The 20,736-nt window shown below is 42.2% G+C and overlaps 1 pseudogene; it reads left to right on the forward strand.

Annotated features, from left to right (window-relative positions):
- Positions 1-7,376: 7,376 nt before the first annotated feature.
- Positions 7,377-16,385, forward strand: LOC136506136 (probable LRR receptor-like serine/threonine-protein kinase At3g47570; annotated as a pseudogene).
- The last annotated feature ends 4,351 nt before the right edge of the window (positions 16,386-20,736 follow it).

Consider the following 20,736-nt stretch of genomic DNA (forward strand, 5'->3'; position numbering starts at 1 on the left):
GAAGCAATTAACCTTAATTGGGTTCTGGGCAAATGGTTATACACTTCTCAATATGGAATTTGGCTGTTTTTGCAGCCTAATTCAAAAAAAAGATTCCAAACTTGTCAATGGCTTTTTTTGGATTTTTTTTAATCAGTTAGGGAGTTCAATATTGGACAAATTATATTATTAGACCTTCTTTCCAGAATTGGTTAGGGTACTGCCAACGAAGTCATTTATGCTAGCTAAGACCTCATTGCACCTAAACTCACATGTGGGCTGATGTCATGTATTTCCATGCCATGGTTGACTCAAGTTATTTTTTCACTAGCGAACTACACTGTTATCTTCACCGCGACATTCAGGTCTAAAATGATCGTTGGGACAGGGCCTCCAATTCCATCCGTCAGCCTTTTTAATTAGCAAAGCAATCAAGTTGATGTGAACCTTCATTTTAGGACACTGAAGGAAAAACAGGGTGTATATGCATGAAGCTAAAATGATATGAAATCAGAAAAGGAAAACAAACTAATTAAGAACTATACAGTCCTGGTTATTGTTACATACCTAACAAGATAGGATAAATTATTACAAAGGAAATGATTGGGAATGTTCCCAAACCTTCATAGAGAAGTCGTTTAAACTGGTTTTCCATTTTTATTGATGCATTGATTAAATTATACAAATACGACATGAATTGTTGCATTGACTAAATTTAACAAATACAACATGAAGATAAAAATAGAATATTCATGTGATTTCTCTGATGAGAGGTATTCAAGTGTCACTGAGATGCATAGAGATAAAAAGGGACAAAGGTAAAATAAAAGGTAATCGGTAAACAGAGCTACGTATATAACCTTCTACTAGTCAGAGCTATGCATATATAACTATTCCTATATGGCAGGTCCAATTAAAAATCTTCAAGCTCTTATTGCTAAAGTGATAGTGCTTGCACATGATGCCATTAATAAAGATCTTATTCCTACCTGAGACGTCTAATTAAAAAAGTTTTTTTTGTTATTTGAAAGCAAATTGCAGTGAAGATAAATTAATTCCTATGTGACAATTATAATTTAAAATATTCAAGTTGGAAAAAATTGCTAAAAATGATTAATTACGATGTTCGTGATGAACAAAATATTATCATAAGCTAACATGTTCTATAAAAGTAGGACAAAGTTAATTCGTATTATCCACGATTTAAAAACTGTTACAAAGTTAATTCGCATTATCCAAAATGAAAAAACTTGTAGAAAGATAACGTGCTACCAAAAACTAAGCAGTAGCTCACCTGTGATTGAAAAGTAGAAACTGCGTTGACCACCTAATCTGTATGCAAAAACGGCAGACTGGACAAATTGATGAAATACAACGGCGTAATCTGTATGCAAAATATGAGATGAGCATGAGAACATGCAGGAAGAGAACTAGATGAGCATGAGGAAAAGCTTTTGGGATAACTGGATGTAGGAAAAGCTAGAACCGAAAGGATGCAGGGGGAAACGACGGGGAACCGGTGGCCGGATTACAGAAACAAGAGTTGGGCACTATATATGAGAAAAAAAGATAATGGCGTCAATGTGAAACGGCCGGAGGATATCCGGCGGCCGGATTGCAACAAAAGAACAGATGGGGAAAACATAAAAAGATCCAAGAAAACAAGATGGAGACGCCGCAAGCCTGAAACGTGGGAATGCACAAGGAAGAACCGAAGGAGTGAAACAGGATTTGAGTGGGAGTGGGGCTGGACGGTGAGGATGGTGTACTGTATGCGGTCGCATGCCGCGGGCGAGCGCTTCCAAACCCTAGCCGCCATCGCGGCCTGGGGAACGGCGGTGGATGGGGCGGGGGCGGCGGTGGGGGTCAGGGAGACGGTGGAGGAGGCGGTGGAGGGGTCAGGGAGGGGCAGGCGACGGCGGTGCAGGTGTGGCGGTGCAGGCGGCGCCGGCGGCGAAATTGAGCAGCCTGACGGCGTCCACAGCCCGATTTCGCCCAACACTTTGAGACCACAGCGACGGTCACTGTAATATACCTCAGAGCCACTGTAGGGGCGGTTGAGGTTATAAGCCGCCCCTACAGTTAAATTTTTTTCAAAATTCTAAATCAAAATGAATTATTCACGTGTAAATAATAAATAATAAAGTACAAAATTTTATAATTATTTTTTTATAGATATATTTACATATACAATAACTAAAACAACTACAACAGTTTAAAATTACAAAATTGAACCTTTAAAAATGGGAAAAAAATTAAAATTTTAAAAAATTAAAATCAAAACTACTAAAATTATTTGAGACACCAAATGATCTCAAATGAAAATTTTATAAACATCAAAGTTGTAGAGGTCATGAAGATCTACAACTTTTATTTTGGTCATCTTGTCATTTGACAAAATTTGAACCTTTCAAATTTTAAATTTTAAAAAATAACAAGTTCGAACCAAAATTTGAGACCCAAAATGATTTCAACATAAAAAGTGATGAATACCAAAGTTGTTCAACTCATTAATGTCTACAACTTTTATTTTAGTCATCTTATCATTTGACAAAATTTGAACCTTTCAAATTTAAAATTTTGAAAACGACAAGTTCGAACCAAAATTTGAGACCCAAATTGATTTCAACATAAAAAGTGATGAATACCAAAGTTGTTCAACTCATGAATATCTACAACTTTTATTTTGGTCATTTCTTCATTTAACAAATTCTTAGCACACATTGTTCACTAATCTTACACATGTTTCATATAGTTTATAAAACCTTACGAGAGATGTGTCACATTTGTGAACAATGTCATTACCACTTTATCATATGAAGAAATAACCAATACAAAAGTTGTAGATCTTGATGAGTTATTCAACTTTGGTATTTATCACTTTTTCAGCTGAAATCATTTGGGGTACCAAAATCTTGTCTGAAGTTGCATATTTTTTAAATTCAAAATTTAAATTGCTCAAACTTTTCATATGTATATATTGACAAAACCAACAAAATAAATTGATAGAGAATGATTTTAGAAAATTTTAGGAAAAAAAATCATCCGATTTGGAGTTAGTATGAGGAAGAAAAACTAGTTACAAAGTTGGCCCATAAATTAAAAAAAATCACACTGTTCACTATAATCATGTAAGGCTAGAACAGTGTGATTTCTCTTTTTAATCTATGGGTAAACTTTGTAACTAGTTGTTCTCCTTCATACTAACTCCAAATGTGATGGTTTTTTTCCTAAAAATTTCTAAAATCATGCTTCAGCATTTAAGTTTGATCAAACTTGGATGTGACAATGTTTTACACATTTTAAAATTTGAAATTTGACAAGTTCAAACCAAAATTTAAAACCCTAAATGATTTCAGATGTAAAAGTGATGAATACAAAAGTTGTTCAACTCATCAAGATCTACAACTTTTATTTTGGTTATCTTGTCATTTGACTAAATTTGAACCTTTAAATTTTTTTAATTTGAAAAAAGACAAGTTGAAACCATAATTTGGAACCCCAAATCATTTCAACTGAAAAAGTAATGAATACCAAAGTTGAATAACTCATGGAGATATACAAATTTTATTTTGGTAATTTTATAATTTGATAAATTATTAGTACATATTGTTCACACAAACATACGTGAATGTAGTCTCAAACACACACGCACATAAATGTAGTTTCAAACTCACATACATAAATGTAGTCTCACATACATGAATGTAGTCTCACACACACATACATGAATGTAGTCTCACACACACATACATAAATGTAGTCTCACACACACATACATGAATGTAGTCTTACGAACACTGACACACTTACATAAACTAGCTTGCCCACCGTGACAACTTTCCCCTTGACACCTTTTCTTCTGCACGTGCATCGCATCAATGGCATGGGGGACCTCCAAGTCTGGCCAATAAGGTAGGTACTGAAAGAAGATCGATTGCTTCTTGAATGGTACGCCTTCGATGGGAGGTGTGCTTCTATCGCTGATCGTTCCATCTAGATTCTTCTTTCCATAGACGACGTGTATGTTTTGGACCATTCTGAACACATGTTCTCCATTATGACGTCTCTCTAGAGGGGGTTCATCCTCCGGGATGTTGCTATAGTATCTTAGGTACAATTTGCTGTGGTACTTGTGACCTGTCTTTAAGAAGCGTTGGTTCCTTATGTAAACTATCTTCCTAGATCCATCTAGGAACACCCATTTAGTACCATACAAATAGACTAAGCATCTAGTCTTGCCTTTGAACTATCCAGATAGGGCAAACAGCGCGAGGTAATCATTGGTAGTAACAAATATTATTGCTTTGCATATGAAGTCCTCCCGCCGGAATGCATCGTACATCGGCTCCCCATACCTCTATAGCCTCTCCATTTCTTGCATCAGAGGCTCCAAGAACACGTCTATATCAATACCTGGTTGTTTGGGGCCAGAGATAAGAATGGTGAGGAGAAGGTACTTCCTCTTCTGACACAAATACGTTGGGATGTTGTACATGGTCAAGATGACTGGCCATGTGCTATGGTCGGTCATCCTCTCATTGAAGGGATTCATTCCATCGGTGCTCAAGCCGAACCGTACATTCCGTGGGTCATCACTGAATTCTTCTCTTATTTGCATCATTGCCTAATGGAGTTTTCTCTAGGGGCTAAGATTCTTGCACCACCTTCTTCCCACCCTTCTTCCTCTTTCCTATGGAGGCTTCCACCCCACTTTGAAGGTCATTGTTCTTGTACCGACTAGCCCCACACCTAGGACATGTATCTAAAGTCTCGAACGATGTGTCACGCCGAAAAAGGATACAGTGGTTGGGGCATGCATGGTTTTTTCAACCTCCAATGTGAGTGGACTTATAACCTTCTTCGCTTGGTATGTGTTGGCGGGAACTATGTTCGGCCGTGGGAGCAACCGTGACATGAGGCACAACAGATCATCGAAACTGCAGTCCGACCAGCCATACTTAGCCTTCAGGATGAGTAGCTCAAGCACAAAACGTAGCAGTGTGAAGTATGTCGGACAACCCTTCTCAGCATCATACACAGTCTTCTTCGATGCTTTTGTCACCCTCTCAAGATTTTCTAGACCTCTCTTGCTCTTTTCTAATATTTCTGGTCCAAAGGCCCCAAGCATTTCGTCCAAGTTATCACCGTCATCTGCATCCCCCTCACGTGCTTCGCCATCATTGCTGGCACCACCAGCATCATCATCACCTTGTTCATTGCCAAAGCCACCACCTTATTGATTGCCAAAGCCACCACCTTGTTGATTGCCATAGTCACGATCTATTTGTTGCTCAAGATCGTCTGTGAATCGGGACAAGTATGCTTGGGTTTCAGCTTCATCAGCTAGATCATCGTCGCTGTCATCAACAACCACTGTTTCACTATGATGAATCCACACTGTATAGTCTGAAACAAATCCTCTCCTAATCAGATGTTCTTTGATGGTACACACATCTCAAAATGCAATAAGGTTCTTGCAATCTTTGCAGGGACAAATAATCGTGTCACTATTATCTTTCAACGTCGTTGCATGCTTCTCTGCGGCTTTGATGAATTTGACCACCTCATCACAAAAAAGAGCGTCGTGTCTTAACGAACTATACATCCAATAGTTTCTGTAGTCCATCTTATAGAAACAAAACAACCAAAGAAAGAATATTACTCGAGAATAATTGTATATACCTGAGACACGCACCATGGTAGTAGAGGATAGTTAATTAATTGACTATTAATGCATAAATATTTTAAAATATAAATTAATTGGTTCAAATAAACAATTTCAAAGAAAACAATTAGCAACATTTAATATTTCATCCACTACCTTTCATGCAAACTCCATTCCAATTTCATGGTAGAGGATAATTAATTAATGGCCTATTTATCCATAACTAATTAAAAACACACATTATAGAAAGGAATCAAAATAAATATTAAATGATAATTAGTAGCCATGGTAGAGGATATTTTACACATTAGCAACAATTAAAATCTTACACATTCACCTACATGCAAACCCTAGTCACATAAAGAAAAAATTGAAAAAGAAAAAAAACAAAATCCTAGATATAGATATAGGGTTTCATGACACATGCACCAAACTTCACTAATACTACACTAAAATCAACAAAGATGTACTAACAAAAGGTGCAATCTTACTTTCTACCTAATTTACCCTAGTATAGTGAAAATTAGGATCCAATTTCACTCATAACTAGCTCAAGCTCCATAAAAGAGAGAGAAAAACAAAAATCAAATTACTCACTAACCAACGAATTAAACTTCAAATACAGAGTTGGAGAAGCATTTCCTTACCTTTTAGAGCCTCGCCACCGAAGGATTTGAGATCAAAACATCCCCCCTTAATAGAGCAATTTTTAGGAGGAGCCTAAGGCCTCCCAACCTTTTTGTGTAGAAGAGTGTGTCCCGAGGTGGAAGAAGGAGGTAGCTGCTATTTATTCATGCGCCATCAGTAGGGGCAGCTAGTGATTCAGCCGCCCCTACAGTCGAACAGCGAGGGTGGCTAGTGGCAGCCGCCCCTACAAATGGGCACTACAGGGGCGGCTGGTGATTGAACCGCCCCTACAGATCAGCCCCAACTGTAGGGGCGGCTCAGGTTATCAGCCGCCCCTACAGTGCCATCTATAGGGACGGCTGGGCTGCTGGGACCCGAGGACGCCCACTGTAGGGGCGCCCCCAATCCTAGCCGCCCCTACAGTAAAAATGCCCCCGTTCCTAGTGTGATAATCTGGCGTAGTGGACTGGCCTAGTGCTCCTGAACAAGTTCATTTGAAGAAGCAACATGTTTGCTTGAGCTGCAAACTAAATCGTCCCTAAAATATACTGAAGTGATTCCAAAAGCTGTCGAGAAGTTCAGAATGGAGATTCACAGTTCCCTACGTCTACATTACAGGCTACTCCATGGACGACCCGTCCGTTCCCTCACCGCTCCTACTCCATGGACACGACCTGTCTCTACTTATTAAATTTGACTTAAGACAACTCTAGTAATATATTTATTTAGGGACAGGAGAAGTATATGCTTGTCGCCTTCTCGGAAGCCACGCAAACCATGGTCAGTTCGGTCCAATGTTCAAACGCAGAGACCTGACAGCGAATTTGAAAATTCGTTGTGGTGCTATCAGGTTTGGCTAACTGTCTGTGGTAGAGATATGTCACTACTCACTACCCATGAGCATTTCTTCAGAATCACGACTGTACGTTGAATTATCATATAGCATCGTGTGGGTCACGCGGGCGCAATACAGGCTGCCAGATGGCCACCTGATATTGACAAATACAGCAGGCGGGTCGTAGCTTTGTTTCCATGTCCACACTCGTACACCTTTGTTCCTACTATGAAATTCCGTGGAAGATGAGCAGGAGCAGCTCCATCCATGGCTACCACCACATGCATTTCAATCGTCCTACTACTTGCTCTATCAGCACCTGTAGCATCATCGTTTCCTATTCCGATCAACAGCAACAGCAGCGACAATGACCTCACCGCGCTGCTGGCTTTCAAAGCCCAGCTTGATAGAATCTTAGGATCATCTAGGTGTAGATTCGTGGGTGCATTCATCTCTATTTGGTTCAAATTAATCTAGAATATGAATCGGGAGAGGGAGACAGAGAAACAGAGAGACCCATACCTTTGGGGTCGGCAGAGGAGATAGAGGAGGAAGCACGGTAGAGTCCAGAGGACGGGACGCGGTAGAGTCCAGAGGACGGGGGCCCTGTCGGCAGGGCTTCTCGTCACTTGCAGCGCTGCCCATGATCAGAGAGGCCTTCTAGGGTTACTTCGGTGAGTCGGTGGCGGCGTCGAACCTCGTATCTAGCGTCCCGGCCCCCACCTATCTCTTATAGCGCAGTGTGACAGGAGCCCACCGGCCAGTGGTCGGTTGTGTGTCCCCGATCAGGATGCGGTCAAGGGGTCCAACTCAGTCGTTGGACTGAGTTGGATGAGATCAATCCTAACATTCTCCTCCTTGATCTCACCTTATGACTTAAACTTAACTTACTTACTTTATCTTGTTTCCATTCCATCACAGATCAGTGCATAGAGCGTGCCTCATCATCACAGTCAGCTGCCATTAGACTTAACAGCTATAATGCACCTCTCTATTTTGAAACAGATACACAACTAGGCCCTTAGTATCCAGAAATCATATGCTTTCTCATAAACCCATATCGACTGTGTGTTCTCTGAACGCACTGGGTGGTTAGCCTTTAGTAAGTGGATCCATAAGTACTTACTCGGTGCTTATGTGCTCAATGCTTTCAAAATGATTCTGGATTTTCTCCTTCACAATATATAATTTAGTGTCAATGTATTTGGCAGCACACTTGATCTGTTGTCTTAGGAGTTAACTGATTTTAAATGGTTATTGCTGTTGTCTACCATTGTTAAATCCGAGTACAAATTCCCTTATCCTCCTTTTGTCTGTTCCTTAAGCCTCATGTCAAGCTATACTATGGTATGCATCACTGATGACACCACAATTGTTACTTTGGAGTTTTTTCACAATAATACTCCAACTGCGAGTGTTAGCAACTGCTATGGATTTCACTACGCATCTTGCCAAGACTTAACTTTTGTACCCTCAACTATTTGAGAGTACTTATTCTTTCTTACTCAGCATGAGGCCTATGATACTTTGCTAAATTGCAAGACATTCTCAACTCCATTCCAGTGATCTATATCTAGACTGGACTTCTGCCAAAAATATCCTAGATACGTAAACTACGTCAGGGTAAGTACTTACTTGTACTTGTACACTCATCAAGCTTCCAACAGCTGAAGCATATGGAACTATGTTTATTTGATCGATCTCATATCGGTTTCTGGAACACTTAAAGTTCCCAAATCTATTACCCTTGACTATAGAAGCAGACGTAGGTTTACTCGCATGTATACTTTACTTCTTTAGAATCTTTTTAAGTATACCTTTGCGATAGTCCTAATACCCCATTTTCTTCAATCTCGGTGAATTTCGATTCCTAGAACCAATGATGTTTCACCAAGATCATTCACATCAAAACTTAAGAACAAAACTTCTTCTCCAATGACAGATTAACATCACTACTAGTGAGTAGAATGTCATTTATTCACAGGATATGGAAAATATACTTTCCATTCTTGAACTTCGAATAAACGCTATTGTCCTTCTCATTCTCTTTAAAACCCAAACTTTCTTATTGTTTTGATCAACTTCAAATACTGCTATCTAGATACTTACTTTTAACCCATAAATGGATTTCTACAGGCGGCATACCATATGTTCTTTCCTTCCACGACAAAACCTTTTGGGTTGTTCCATGTAATCGTTTTCATACAAATCTCCATTGAGGAATGTCGTCTTTACATCCATCTGATGTAACTCTAAATCGTAATGTGCCATTAACACCATTATAATTCTAAAAGAATTCTTGCATAAGACTAGAGAAAAACTCTCATTGTAATTTATTCATTCTCTTCGCGTAAAGCCTTTTGCTACAAGTCATATTTTATATCTTTCCACATTCTCTTTGGAGTCACATTTTGTCTTGTCGACCGTTTCACAGCCTACTGTTTTGGCTCCATTAGGAATTTCTTCTAAGTCCCAAACATCATTGGTATTCATTGAATTCATTTCAACTTTCATAGCTTCTTGCCATTTAGACGAGTAAATGCTTCTCATGGCTTCTTCAAATGAGATGGGATCATCCTCCATTTGAATTTCTTCACTAATATAGACTTCATAGTCATCTAAAAACTGGTTTACTAATTCTTCGAGACCTTCTAGGGCTTCAGCTACTGGCACTTTTATATGGGTTGTTGTTGCTTTTCATTGCCAAGAGGCAATATATTCTACAGGCTCCTGTATAACAAGATCCTTGTTTTCATTATTCATCTTGCCAAGAGGCAACTGATTCTACAGGCTCTTGTATAACAAGATCCGTGTTTACATTATTCATCTTCTTCGAAGAGCTAACAACAGGTGTTGTATTAGTCATACAACATCAACAGGTATTGAGAAACTTGTTGTTCCTGAGTTACTGGAGTAGGCATGTAGTCTCTCTTCTCTTCAAGTCTTAGGTCTCTACATACCTCTACATACCATGCTCCCCCAGATCTTCCCATCTTTTCTAAAGATAGTGTATCTTCAAATATCTTGTTTTGGGTATTAATTTGTTAAAACCTCATATGGCGCTTTAAGCACCACCTTAACATCTTTGAGGCTGACTACGTTATCTTCCTGTCGAAACTTTAAAAATCTAGAAATTTAGCTATTTCTCTGCTTAGGGGTATCATTATTGTGGCTGTTGTACTCCTCCAACGGTTTCATCTTAATTAATCTTTATCTCACTCTTAATGAAGAGTATCTTTCTTGATCTTTATCTCACTCTTAATGAAGAGTATTTTTCTTAATTGATCTTAATATTCTCCCTCTCAAAATATGGTATGAACTTTACTGCTATAATTTCGAGAACTATTCAGAAAGCATGTGAACGAGGATGCACTTATAACTTACCTCATTCACATGATTATGTCATGTAAACAAAGTTATTTCTTGATCCGTTTAAGAGTACACTTTCCTCATTTCACTTTAAGAACTCAACGAGGTCTTTCATTAGTAGTACTTTTACAAGTCACGCTTGCATCTTTTTTTATCTTTTGGTTAGTATTGAACATGACGATGTATTTCTATTGTGCCACGGTCAATACTAGAACAACATAAGAGCTACCCAAACTTCCCTTGCTATGTGGGATACAAAACATGTGAATCATCACAAAACTATTTCCGCCATGCAGGATTGACTAGCATAAGTACTATGCCAAAACTTCTCCCCATGCGGGATAAATCTATACACAATTTACTATAACAAAAACTTAGTCATGACGACTAAAACATTCACTTATTTCTTTATTTTTCAATTAAATCTTTCCGTTGGTTCCAATTTAATCAGAAAATTAGTAAACTAACAAAAAATCAGTCCTGAACTGGCTTGACTCAAGCCTTTTCATTGACATAGCCCAGCATTGCAGCTCGTTGGCATGCAGTCGAGTGATCTCGTCGTTTAAAAAATAAAACATACAATATGCTTCTACATCAATTCTACATCATCGTTGGGCAGAAAATATAATTAATACATAAAACTCATAAATTAACTTAAAATCCATATAACTACTCTTAAAAATTAAATTCTCACGTTGGTTCGAATTTAATTGGAAGACGATCAACATCATGGCAGCGAAAACTTGATAATGAAATGCATTCTATTAGTTCAGGAGCATTTTTTTGTCCTTATCTACTCTCTAAAAAATTGATCACGTTGGTGTAAAATTTACCAGAGATTTAAACTTCAAACTTAAATTTATTATAATATTGTCATCATCAACGTTGGTCAGAAAATGACAATACCATAATATTACATAAACAAAAATGGACTACTCCTCTAATTGAATTTTCCCGTTGGTTCTAATTTAATTAGAGAATAAACGTAATTATAATTTACTAAATATAACTGCTCTTCAAATCAAATTCTCTTGTTGGTTCAAATTTAATTAGAAGATAATCAACATTAAACTTTGCAGTGAACACTTAAACATAATTAATGAATTTTACCCTCGGAAAAATTCTCTTTACTAATTTTCTTTGAGCCATTAATTATTTTCTAGGAAATAACAATTTACTAGAAAAAGAAAACGAAAAAGAAAAATAGACTCAATTCTTTACTATTGCCCGGCCCGACGGCAAAACCGGCCCAGCCTGCCTTGCGCGCAGCTCCCTCCCAGGCCGCAACCTGGGCCTGGGCCGGGAAAGCGACTCGCCGCTCATGCCCGCCTAGGCCAGCCTCCGGCCCGTCGCCCCTACGTCGTTGATGCAGATCGGAACCCTAGCTCATTCTCTTCCCCTTTCTCTCTCTCTTCGCCTGCGATGGCCCACTCTCTCTCCCTTCTCACTCTAGAACTTCAGCGGTCGGAGATGGTGGCGCCGCCGCGGGGCCCCTCACCGGTGAGCGTGCTCACCCGACGCTGAGAGCGCCGCCGTCGAGCGGCCTTGCATCGTTGCCCTTGACCCCATGCTCTCTCTCCATTTCTCTCTCTCAGCGGCAGCGACCGAGTGCTAGAGCGGCAGCGGCCACCGGAGTCGGCAGAGGGGTGGTGGTGCTGTCGTCGGTCCCCTCGCCGGCGTGTGCTCCCCAGCGGGTGAGTGCGTTGCCGTCAAGCGGTCTAGCGGCGGCACCCTAGCACGCGTCGCGGTGCGCCGGCGCAGAGTCTTTCCCGGAGTGCTCCTATGAGTGGAGGCCGGCGAGGTAAGCCGCCTCCCTAAAAATTTTCCCCTTATTGTTTCTACTTGATTCTTCTTTCTCTTCTTCTCAGAGCTGGTCCGATCTAGGGTTCGGGTTAGGTTAGGGTTCGGGTTACTGTTCATCTTTCCCGATGGGTTAGGGTTCGGGTTGAGACACTGTTCTTCTTCCCCGATGGGTTAGGGTTCGGTTGAACCCTTTGCATCTCTATTTCTTCCCCCGATTATGGTTAGGGTTTCAATCCGAACCGGATCGAACCCTCTGCTTCTCTATCTCTTAGATTTCTTTTCAATTTTCTACTCCAAACTGGATCTACCCAATAGCAACCATCGCTTTGATACCATTGATAGAATCTTAGGATCATCTAGGTGTAGATTCGTGGGTGGATTCATCTCTATTTGGTTCAAATCGATCTAGAACATGAATCGAGAGAGGGAGATAGAGAAAGAGAGAGACCCATACCTATGGGGTCGGCAGAGGAGATAGAGGAGGAAGCAGGGTAGAGTCCAGAGGACGGGGCGCGGTAGAGTCCAGAGGACGGGGGCACTGCCGGCGGGGCTTCCCGTCACTTGCAACGCTGCCCATGATCGAAGGGGCCTTCTAGGGTTACTTCAGTAAGTCGGTTGCGGCGTCGAACCTTGTATCTAGCGCCCCGGCCCCCACCTATCTCTTATAGCGTTGTGTGACAAGGGTCCACCGACCAGTGGTCGGTTGTGTGTCCCCGATCAGAATGCGGTCAAGGGGTTCGACTCAGTCGTTGGACTGAGTCGGATGAGATCAATCCTAACACAGCTCTCCGACCCTCTCGGCAATCTCTCCGGCAACTGGACCACCGCCGTGTCCTTCTGCCACTGGGTCGGCGTCTCCTGTGGCGTTCGGCACAGGAACCGCGTCGCTGCCGTGCAGCTGCAGCATCTTCCCCTCCATGGCGCCGTCGGTCCCCAGCTCGGTAACCTCTCTTTCCTCACCGTCCTCAACCTCACCAACACCAGCCTTACAGGAGCACTCCCAGATGATCTGTTAAGGCTGCGTCGCCTCAAAACCATGGACCTCACGTTCAATGGCCTGTCAGGAAGCATCCCTCCCGCCATAGGTAACCTTACAAGCCTGGAGGTTCTTGCCCTAAAGTCCAACCATCTGTCCGGTCCAATTCCGGCAGAGCTACACAACCTTCAGAGCCTGAACCGCATAAACCTCCAGAGAAATTTCCTAACCGGATCCATCCCAGACAATCTATTCAACAACACACCCTTGTTAACCTACCTAAACTTTGGCAACAATAGCTTGTCAGGATCGATACCATCTTGCATTGGCTCCTTGCCATCGCTCGAGTACCTCTACCTGCAGGTGAATAGACATGCCGGCGCGGTGCCTGCAGCCATCTTCAACATGTCCACTCTTCATATTCTAGCGCTCACCTACAACCACGGATTAACCGGCCCGGTTCTTGGAAACGCAAGCTTCAGCCTCCCGATGCTGCAGGCGTTCTCCATCGGGTCCAATAGTTTCACCGGGCAGATTCCGTCGGGGCTCACGGCGTGCAGGTTCCTGGAACGTGTTGACATGACTGAAAATCTGCTCGAGGGCGTTCTGCCAACGTGGCTGGGAAGTTTAACGCGTCTCACCTTCCTTTCGTTGGGTGGGAACAGCTTTGCTGGCCCGATTCCTGCAGAGCTTGGCAATCTGACTATGTTAATAAGTAGCCTGGACTTCTCGGTCTGCAACCTGACGGGATCCATTCTTGTGGAGCTCGGACGCATGAGCCAGCTCTCGTTGCTGCTGCTCTCTGCCAATCAGCTAAGCGGATCCATCCCAGCTTCTCTTGGAAACCTGTCTGAATTCGGATACATGGCACTGGATATAAACCGGTTGGTTGGTACAATACCGCCAGCACTCTGTAACATGAACTCTCTGTTTTTAATCAGTGTTTCAGAAAACTGCCGGCAGGGGGATTTCAGCTTCCTGTCAGCTCTTTCCAACTGCCAGCAACTTTCTTACCTTGACATCTCGATGAATCGTTTCGTCGCTAGCCTCACCGCAAACCACATGGGAAATTTGTCCAGTGGCCTGCAGACATTCCGTGCAATTGGAAACAAGATAGTTGGTGAGCTTCCAGCTGCAATCTCAAATCTAACTGGTCTCCTTAGGCTAGAACTTTCAGATACCCAGCTGCGCAGCGCAATTCCAGAGTCTATGGCTATGCTGCAGGGCCTCCAGTGGCTTGGTCTTCAAAGAAATAACATGTTCGGCCCCATCCCATCAAATCTTGCCATGCTGAAGAATATGGTAATACTATTACTATATCTTCATAGCAACGAATTCTCCGGCTCCATACCAAGGGACATTGGTAACCTGACAGTGTTAGAAGATTTTAGTTTGGCTAATAATAGGTTATCCTGGACTATACCACCAAGTTTATTTCATATTGATAGCCTTATCCTTCTAGATCTTTCTCAAAACCTCTTGGAAGGTGAATTGCCAATTGATATAGGCTATATGAAGCAAATTAATATCATGGATCTCTCTGCAAACCTCTTGGTTGGTAGTCTCCCGGATTCGATCGCACAACTGCAAATGATGGCCTACTTGAACCTATCACACAATTCCTTCTCCGGATCAATCCCAATGTCTTTCATAAATCTAACCAGCTTGCAATTTCTGGACCTGACATATAATGATCTTTCTGGTACAATACCAAATTATCTGGCCAATTTTTCCATCCTCACTAGCTTGAACCTGTCTTTCAATGAGCTACAAGGCCAGATACCTGAAGGTGGTGTATTCTCAAACATCACCCTGCAATCCTTGATTGGGAACACAGGGCTTTGTGGTGCTCCACCTCTAGGATTTTCACAATGTCCAAGTCCAAGAGGCTCTAGAAGAAATAATGGTCACATGCTGAAAGTTCTCCTACCTACTACCATCATTGTAGTAACTGGAGTTGTAGCTTTCTGCATATATGTAATAATTACAAAGAGAAATCAGAAGCAGCAAGGTATGACGACGGTTTCTGCCGGTTCGGTTGACATGATCAGTCATCAGTTGGTCTCCTACCATGAGCTTGTTCGTGCCATCGATAATTTTAACGAGAGCAACTTACTTGGATCTGGGAGCTTTGGAAAAGTTTACAAGGGTCAACTGAGGAGTGGTTTGATTGTTGCCATAAAAGTGCTAGACATGCAACAAGAGCAGGCCATAAGAAGCTTCGATGCCGAGTGAAGTGCGCTACGCATGGCGCGGCACCGCAACCTAATTAGGATACTCAATACTTGCTCCAACCTGGACTTTAGGGCACTAGTGCTTCCCTACATGCCGAATGGAAGTTTAGAGACGCTTCTGCACTGCTCTCAAGAAGGGACAACACATCAGCTGGGATTCCTTGAGAGACTAGGCGTCATGCTCGATGTGGCATTGGCAATGGAGTATCTGCACTATGAGCACTGCAATGTGGTCTTGCATTGTGATTTGAAGCCTAGCAATGTATTGTTCGATCAGGACATGACAGGGCTGACTTCGGCATTGCAAGGTTGCTAGTAGGTGATGACAGCTCTACCATCTCTGTGAGCCTGCCTGGAACTATTGGGTACATTGCACCAGGTATTGTCTGCTTGCTCAGTCGATCAATCTACTTCTCATTGGACCATTGATTAACTTAGATTAGTTAATGTATCAATCATGGCTTGTTTTTCTTGTCTTTTTTTTCTTAACCAGAGTACGGGGCACAAAGAAAAGCATCACGGTAAAGTGACGTGTACAGCTTTGGAGTTATGCTCTTGGAAATCTTCACTAGAAAGAGACCGACGGACGCTGCTTTTGCCGGAAATCTAACCCTGAGGCAGTGGGTTTTTGAGGCGTTTCCGACAGAGCTTGTCCGTGTTGTTGATGATCAGCTACTACCATGGTTGTCTAGCTGCAATCTGGAAGACTTTCTTGTGCCGGTATTCGAGTTAGGTTTGCTGTGCTCCAGTGACTCACCTGGCCAAAGTTTGGCAATGAGTGATGTGGTCACGAGACTGAAGAAGATCCTGGCAGAGTGCAACAAATCGGTAGCAGCTGCGCTCAAGACAGCAGCACAGTGATCATGCATGATTGATCAACATAGTATATTTATGTTTCTGTTCTGATTCTAATCTAAACTAATTAAGGAAAACATCAGCTGTAGCAACGTCTACTTTGCCACCTAGTTTTCGCCTGTGCGTGTAGCTACTTCTGGACATGTCTTTCAACTTTTGCACCATATAAACTGAGGGTGAAATAATATGCTGCTTCGATTTGCGATATATTGAATTCAATTCCTAAAAGCTAGCCTGCAACAAAATGCAAGACGCCGATTAACAATGATGCTCCCAATGGAGAGTTGATCCTAGAGTGTGTGTAGCTTGTTTACTTTGTACCTGTCAAGTAACATGATGATGGACTTGTGAGAGTGAGACCCTTAAGTATTGTCTGAATTTAGCAAGTTGTCGTCTCTAATAAAAAGTACAGCCAAGGAGCACTCTCGGACCTCTTTATTTTAAAGAAAAAGTCCAAACTACTCCTCTTAAATTTGTTCTATGTCCAGATAACCCCTTAAACTAACATGCATGGTACAATTTACTCCCTCCAACTGTTATTGGTCCAATTCACAGCTTAAGAAGATTTTTCTATTTTGTTTAGCTATGCACAAATTGTGTTTTAGTTTCAAATTTTGTGAGGTGATAGAGGACATCATATTTTGTATTAAAAATACATTATGATTTTTTCATCATTATATCTTGCATGATATTGCATCTCTAGTGTTATTATATTTCCTAAGCTTTCAAAATAGTGACAACAAATTAAGATATATTTTTCTAACATAACCTATGATGTCCTCTAGGACCTCAAAAGGTTTCATATTAAAACTCACCTGGAGAAACAAAAGTAACAAATCACGTTAAGAAGGAAACTGGACCAAACTAAAATAGTTGAACGGCGTAAATTGAACCAAATGTTAGTTTAAAGGGTTATCTGGACATAGGCCAAATATGGAGAGAGTAATTTGGACTTTTCATATTTGAAAATAATAAAATCCACTCCCCACCCACACCCCCAACCATAAATTCCAATAAGACAAAGACAAACATGATGAGCCGAGGAGGGTTATCAAACATGCTGTGAAATACATCGTGTGCCTTAAACTATCTCCGCAGTCCTATTCATGCACCTCCAAGGTAAAGCGTTTCCACTACATAAACCACACTCAAGGCACTCTATGTTCCATGGTACCCTCTCATTCTAGGAAGTATCTAAGAAAAAGGCCAAGGAAATAGAATATCTCCAAAGAACGCAGATAATGCGCGACCCATCACGCTATTGGTGAGTGCGCGACCCACTTTTCCACACACGCGATGCCCCAGCATGTGCCGACTAGCCCCCGCTACTCTGGCCGCCACTTTCCCTTTCCAACTTGTGGTCCAAGCCTCCAAGGCACAATGTGTAAATGTTGCTTTCTTTGTGATGTCAAGCTGACGTAAGCCAAAAAACAAAATATTTACTTTAAATTGCTATAACTTTTGAATGGAGCATCCGTTTTCAATTTCATCTACACCGGTGTGTTCTAATGATAAGACGAACAAAACTTACTCCACTTGCATATGTTTCGAAGAATTTTATTCTAATAGCATATGTATTATGTGTTAGGAGATTTATCAAATTAGTTACTACCATGTAATACTAAAGTTGCTACTAAAAAATACTAAAGTTGTAACATAGTATATACATAGATTGTTATCATGGGAATATAATAAAATTTTTATATAGTATTTGCATAAAGGTGTTAGCCCTATATTCTTGGCTGGACTAGGATGGCACATGGAGTTGCATGCCCATGCAAAAACGTGACCCGTAGTGAGATTAATTTTGTGTATGTGTATCGGTCCTATATAAACCCACGTGACGATCCATGAGTAAGTTGCATGTAAAAGTCCACGGGCCATGTTACAAAAATCCAAAAGGCTGCGGGCGACAGGGGTCGCTCGCTCCACCACGAGCGCGACTGCACGCGTAGCCTGGCACATGGTGAAGTCGCATGCCCATGCAAAAATGTGACCGACATTAATTTTGTGCATGTATATCAGTCCTATACAAGCCCACGTGATGATCCATAAATAAGTTACATGTAAAAGTCCACCCTGTCAAAAAAATCCAAAAGCCCACGGGCGGTAGGGATCGCTCGCTCTACCACGAGTGCGCGCATAGTAGTTTTTGCGTTGTGCGTGTTGGTGGAGGATGTCTCAGGAAGCAAAAATAACTTTTTTTTTTGTCTTTCGTGAGTTACTTGTTTTCATATTCGTTTCTTATGTGTGTGTGTTTTTTTTTTTTGAGAGAGAAATCATATTCGTTTCTAAAGTGTTGGTCTTGCGAGAATAGAGCCCAACTTTAAAAGCCAATAATGTTAGCCTCTACAGTTTTTTTTTTTTTTTTTGAGAAATATTACCCTCTACAGTTAAACAGAGAATGGTACTTATCGTGGGCCGACATTTCCTGTTGCCCAATCTCCATTGACGATGCACGCAATCTCTACGCATCCAATACAAATGCACAACCCTAGCAATCCAGCCCATTTAAGGGCCTGTTTGGATTAGGAACAAGTTCCCCACTGCTAAAATATTTAGGACTGCCGATCAAAAAAAAAATATTTAGGACTGGGTAGGATTAGGGCTGGTCAGCTGGATCACAATCTGTCGGTGCAGAAAGTGACCAACACGTAAATATTTGTAGTTTTGCCGTATGTTGTGATCGGACGTGGCCTAACACTCAATGATACATGGTTTATACTGGTTCAGGCAACGTGCTCTATGTTCAGTTTGAATCGGTCGGTGACTTTATTTCTGAACCCAGGTGCTCGAAGTTTGCTGTGGGGTTACAAATGAGTAGAGTAAGATGGGGGGTGCAAGAGGTCCGGTCGGACTCTGGTCTGAAGGGCCGAGAGTGACAGGAGCTCCTACGTGAGCTGAGTATCCAAGCGTGTGCTCTGTGTAGCTTTAGAGTGTCTAAAGCTAGCAGAGAGTGAATCGGAGTGATCCGTCTGTTGTCGTTGTTCGAATCCTTCTTCTTTTGGAGAGAGTGCATCCCCTTTTATAGATGAAGGGGACGGCCTTACAAGTGAGAGAGAGAGAGTGTGTGTATGTGTGCTACTAAGTCTTGTTGCCCACGCTGTCGGGTACAAGATGATTGTAGGCGCCCATAATACTGTTCATGTCAGGCGCATGTAGGAGGTTTTACCGTGTTTCACCAGGTATGGTAAATGCCGGCGCCCACAACACTGTGGATGCCCAGATGCATGTGGGGGGCCTTACCGCGTTTGCCTGATATGGAAATTGATGGCGCCTACAACACTGTAGGGCAAATGTCGGCGCCCTCAACACTGTTTGGGTTCTAACATGTCTGGAAGGTTGCAGAGCACCCTTCTGACATGGTCTGACAGTACTGTCCTGTAGGTGTGCAGGGTACGGTCTGACATGTCTGGAAGGTTGCAGAGCACCCTTACTTGCTCTGCCCATTTTCCTGGGTCCTTACCGAGCGGGCGTACCTGGTCGGTTGGTCCCCAGTCGGCTCTGACTACGCCGGTCGGAGAAGAGCTATAAGCAGAGGTTCGGTGTTTCCCCGGTCGGAGACGCGGGTCGAAGTCGGAGGCAGGCGTTGGCCAGGCCTTCCGGTCGGAGAGGCGGGCCAGAGTCGGAAGCGAGTGTCATTCCTCCTTGGCCAGGCCTTCCGGTCGGAGAGGCGGGCCGGAGTCGGAAGCGAGCATCGTTCCTCCTTGGCCAGGCCTTCCGGTCGGAGAGGCGGGCCGGAGTCGAAAGCGAGCGTCGTTCCTCCTTGGTCAGGCCTTCCGGTCGGAGACTGGATCGCCCTTCTGGCCTGTCATCAGGTATTTGGGCCGACCCAGGAGTTGCGCGTCGTTCGCAACGTCGTCTGTTGGGCCAAGCTTTTGCTGGGAAGTAGATCCATTAGGGACCCCGGGTTTATGAACCCGACACAATCTATTACCAGGCCTGGCTTCACCTGGAACAGCCATTTCAGCAAGGCAATTATGGTTCTGGTCACGGGTCTGCTGCTCCTAATTCCAGACTACAGCGTGAAGTACCACCCCAATACAAGCTAGCAATCGACAATTCTAACAGTGTAGGTAGTACACACATACACATGATACACCCATCCCAAATTTATGTGCTCTGGTTAAACTGAAGCCTCCAATAAGGTAGTTTGGCTCCTGTTAGTTCTGCATAGTTTCATTAAGGCTTCAACTTACGTAGACAGTCGGTCTGCATGATGTAATGCAGCCTGACGAAAACTGAAGATGAAAAAAAAATCGAAAAAGGTTAACAAATTTCATTCTTCCTCACTCAACCATTGAGTACAGGTGAGTTATGCACAAAGCAACACAAACTTTTATCGTTCAATGGCCAATTCAATTCCAATTCAGTTTCTACCTACATTTGC

Source organism: Miscanthus floridulus, chromosome 14, assembly GCF_019320115.1.
Source record: "Miscanthus floridulus cultivar M001 chromosome 14, ASM1932011v1, whole genome shotgun sequence".
In the NCBI taxonomy this organism is placed as follows: domain Eukaryota; kingdom Viridiplantae; phylum Streptophyta; class Magnoliopsida; order Poales; family Poaceae; genus Miscanthus; species Miscanthus floridulus.